Below are 4,829 nucleotides of genomic sequence, written 5' to 3'. Positions count from 1 at the left end.
CATTGAGTCTATATTACACATGTTCTTAGGCACTTGCAGAATGTCCACGGAGATCTAGCGGTGAATAAAAACCTGGTGAGTCGTTGGGCGAGACACCTGTCATCATCGCGTGGAAGCCTGTCCAATCTCTGGCACACAGGCCGGCTGCACACAGCCGTGAGACCTGCGATGTTGGAACGTGCGGACACTCTCTTCGAGGTGATCGCCGGATTACAATTAAACACCTCGCTGCTCAGCTGGAGGTCTCTGTTGGCTGATCCAACATGAAGCACGTTCCGACTTCCATCTGTTTGGCCTAAAAATGGGCCAACTCGTTCATCCTTGGGAACTAGTTCACTGCTGATCGTTCTTTTTTTGGAACCGTTCATTTTTATTCGTTCACCGTTCATTTGTGCTTAGTATATGGTTCTTATGAAAAACTGAAAACAAGTAGTGTAGGTGATTGAAGGTGGAGGGCGCCAAGAGGGGGCACTTGCCTCCCCCCTGGAGTATAGAGTTTTTATTCATTACAGAATTCTTACACACTTTTAGAAGTAATTTCTGTGATTCTGCAGAACCTCTCGTTTAGCCAACCGTAGCCTTGTGTGGCTGATCGCAGGGAAATAATATAGGGTGGCGCACGGAAAACGGGCCCCTAGTACAGACTGCTCGCCAATTACGGACGATGTGTTGCCCGTTACGTCCAGATACAACAAACATGTAATAATTAGGCAGTGAAGAAATAACAAGTTAATGCAAGCAACAATTGCGAAACAATCGATGACGATGTGTAGAGAGCTGGAGAAGAGAACATGAAAATCTCACGCGATATGTAGTCTTGTAAACCTGCTGGTGGCTGTTTCCCAACTTAATAGACCACAAGTGTCTTGAATAAATTTATATATGATGGTAGTATCTGTTCCCGAAAGAACAGTTACCGTGGATGACCATGCAGCTTTGCTAGAAATGAAATGATAATTAAATGGACACCCTAGCTGCAAACAGGCGTTGATGTACTTCATTGGGGACATGTTGAAAATGTGTGCCCCGACCGGGACTCGAACCCAAGATCTCCTGCTTACATGGCAGACGCTCTATCCATCTGAGCCACCGCGGGCACAGAGGATAGTGCGTCTGCAGGGACTTATCCCTTGCACGCTTCCCGTGAGATCCACATTCCCAACATGTCCACACGACTACATTCGTAGTGCGCCTAATAGATGTTTGCCCATCATACTCATTAGTCGTGGCAGATTAATCTACCAAGTCCCGTACGAGTTCGGGCATAGCGTGTGCGTTCGCACAAGAAGGTAAATGGCCGGGAAGCCATATTTTAACTATATATGACGGTAGTATCTGTTCCCGAAAGAACAGTTACCGTGGATGACCATGCAGCTTTGCTAGAAATGAAATGATAATTAAATGGACACCCTAGCTGCAAACAGGCGTTGATGTACTTCATTGGGGACATGTTGAAAATTGTGCCCCGACCGGGACTCGAACCCAGGATCTCCTGCTTACATGGCAGACGCTCTATCCATCTGAGCCACCGCGGGCACAGAGGATAGTGCGTCTGCAGGGACTTATCCCTTGCACGCTTCCGCAGTGGCTGAGATAAATAGAGCGTCTGCCATGTAAGCAGGAGATCCCGGGTTCGAGTCCCGGTCGGGGCACACATTTTCAACATGTCCCCAATGAAGTACATCAACGCCTGTTTGCAGCTAGGGTGTCCATTTAATTATCATTTCATTGAATAAAATTCTTCGTTTCGACTTCCACTACATAGCTATGCTACGCTGTAAACAATAATCGTTTACAACCTATATATACTTCACGTTGTCTGAGTTCGTAGGCGAAGCAGAGACTTTATGGAAGCATATAATAAAATGTGGTTTTCTCATACTTGCGTCACATGCTCAGTAAAAATTAGGTTTTTATGTTGCGTTATTAAAGTTAATGCAGCAATAATAATAATAATAAAGTTCGTAGTAATAAAGTTTTTGGTTTGAAAGCTCCTTCTGAACAAATGTTTTTGAGATAATAAGTAAATACGATTTTGTGGCAATCTATGTCTTTTCAAATGGAGAGGCACCGCTTTTCCTACTGAGCCAAAATGACCCACAACTAGCAGGTAATGCAAATTGGAAGCAACCAAACTTAAAAATAATTAGAGCCTTCCTAAATGTAATGTTTTGTATATGAAAGATACACGAAAATCGTTTTATATGAACTTTGTTACACTAAAAATTAAGCAAATTATTGAAAGTTAGCTGCTAAATCAAGTCGATGAAACCAAAAATATATGAATAACAAAAAAAAAAACTTGCCTTGTTATAAGTATGTCTTCTGCTGTTCATCGATATAATGAAGTGAACTGATATGCCCTTTTGTTACCTGAAAGACGCACCTATTACATACAACGTAATTTTTATGTAATTTATGTAACTATAAAATACTTTTTGATTACCGGTCGTGGACGCTGAATAGCCAGAACCAAGTGCAAGAACAGTTTGGAACACATGTACAATAGGCGAGCGCAGTGAACGAAACGAACAACTGGATACTGAACTAACTAGGAGCAGTCGGCAGTGGAACTGAGACAGGTGGCCATGCGAAGAACGACGAGTGCGGCCGAGGCAGACCGAGACTGAGGCGAGCTCGCGACCGAGGCTGGAACGAGAACTGCCGAAGTGACCGCCGCGACCGAAGTGAACTACTGAACTATGAACCGATCGTTCCTCGTTCCCGGGAACGGCTCAAAGTCGACCAGAAGAGTGATACCTTGCGGGCATACAGTCCCTGCCAATAAGGTCGAATAAGTCTGCTACATTGGACGGAGGATATGTTGAAAAATAGGGTTTTGTAGTCAAAATGGTGGGGAATAATATGTGTATTGGATTCAAATGGTTCAAATGGCTCTGAGCACTATAGGACTTAATTTCTGAGATCATCAGTCCCCTAGAACTTAAAACTACTTAAACCTAACTAACCTAAGGACATCACACACATCCATGCCCGAGGCAGGATTCGATCCTGCGACCGTAGCGGTCGCGCGGTTCCAGACTGTAGCGCCTAGTACCGCTCGGCCACTCCGGCCGGCTGTGTATTGGAATCCTGAATAAAACCAGCCTGCTTTCCGAAAAAGATGTGTTGCATTACTTATTGAACGCCCCTGGTATTATATAATGTAAACTACAGAAAATTTGTTTCATAAGCTTTCGTCATATGTGTCTCAGAGAATAGGCTGCACGTAATTAGTATTAAACATAGATAATGTGTATTAGATTTCAGTAAAAATTAGAAAAAATGTTGAGAGTGGTAGAATTAAAGCGGCTTTACCCTACTTTTAAAACATGGAGAGGAAATTTTTCAAGGACGATCGTGATACGTGATACTTCCTGCCACATTAACATCCCACTGTGACAAAATCAGAGAAATTAGACATCACACACATCAAAAAAAGTTTTGCGTCACCCTGATTCCCAGAACTCTTAAAGATAGACGTTGACTGGGGTTATTGTATCGCAGACACAGTCCCTTTGACTGTTCAGAGATGTCACTAAACCCGCCCAAATACGTAAACGACTGTGCATGAGCAGTGCCTACTAGACCGAGGGGGTCAGACAGCCGGTGAGTTCCAGTCATTCCACCACGAAGGAGGTACACGGCTCATGTTGTCTGTAGTTCAACCATGCCTAGACGGTCAATACCGCGGTTCGATCGCGTCCACATTGTATCTTTGTGCCAGGAATGGCTCTCAACAAGGGAAGTGTCCAGGCATCTCGGAGTGAACCAAAGCGGTTTTGTTCGGACGTGGAGGAGATGCAGAGAGGATCTGTCGATGACATGGCTCGCTGAGGCCGCCCAAGGGCTACTACTGCAGTGGATGATCGCTACCTACAGATTATGGCTCGGAGGAACCCCGGCAGCAACGCCACCATGTTGGATAATGCTTTTCGTGCAGCCACAGGACGTCGTGTTACGGCTCGAACTGTGCTCGCTAGGCTACATGGTGCGCAACTTCACTCCAACGTCCATCTTTGCAACCACCAGACCATGCAGCGCAGTACAGATGGGCTCAACAACATACCGAATGGACTGGTATCACGTTCTCTTCACCAATGAGTGTCTTATATGCCTTCTACTAGACAATCGTCGTGTTTGGAGGCAATCTGGTCAGCCTGAACGCCTAGAACACACTGTCCAGTGAGTCCAGCAAGGTGGAGGCTCTCTGCTGTTTTGGGGTGGCATTATGTGGGGATTAAAACTGGTAGAGCACTTGCCGGCGAAAGGCAAAGGTCCCGAGTTCGAGTCTCGGTCAGGCGCACAGTTTTAATCTGCCAGGAAGTTTCATATCAGCGCACACTCCGCTGCAGAGTGAAAATCTCATTCTGTAAACATCCCCCGGGCTGTGGCTAAGCCATGTCTCCGCAATATCCATTCTTTCAGGAGTGCTAGTTCTGCAAGGTTCGCAGGAGAGCTTCTGCAAAGTTTGGAAGGTAGAAGACGAGGTACTGGCAGAAGTAAAGCTCTGAGGACGGGGCGTGAGTCGTGCTTAGGTAGCTCAGTTGGTAAAGCACTTGCCCGCGAAAGGCAAAGGTCCCGAGTTCGAGTCTCGATCGGGCACACAGTTTTAATCTGCCACGAAGTTTCAAGTATGCAGAAGTTTCCTGGAGAAGTATTGAGCCCCGCTGCCTCTACTGCTGTCCTTAATTGGAAAATTGTTGCCGGTGCAGGATTTTGTGCACGAACTGACCTCTCGATTACCTCCCATTAATGTTCCATGGGATTCAAGTCGGGTGATGTGGGTGGCCAGATCATTCGCTCGAATTAATCACCTGAGTAAATGC

The 4,829-nt window shown here is 45.7% G+C and overlaps 1 non-coding gene across 1 annotated transcript; it reads right to left on the bottom strand.

The window, feature by feature from the left end:
* Positions 1–1,461: 1,461 nt before the first annotated feature.
* Trnat-ugu lies at positions 1,462–1,536 on the bottom strand. Its single transcript has one exon. It is a non-coding gene; the product is annotated as a tRNA-Thr (tRNA).
* Positions 1,537–4,829: the final 3,293 nt, after the last annotated feature.

This window comes from Schistocerca americana, chromosome 9 (genome assembly GCF_021461395.2).
Source record: "Schistocerca americana isolate TAMUIC-IGC-003095 chromosome 9, iqSchAmer2.1, whole genome shotgun sequence".
Classification (NCBI taxonomy): Eukaryota; Metazoa; Arthropoda; class Insecta; order Orthoptera; family Acrididae; genus Schistocerca; species Schistocerca americana.
The sequence above is the reverse complement of the archived record's forward strand: the minus strand, read 5'-3'. Positions and strand labels throughout refer to the sequence as shown.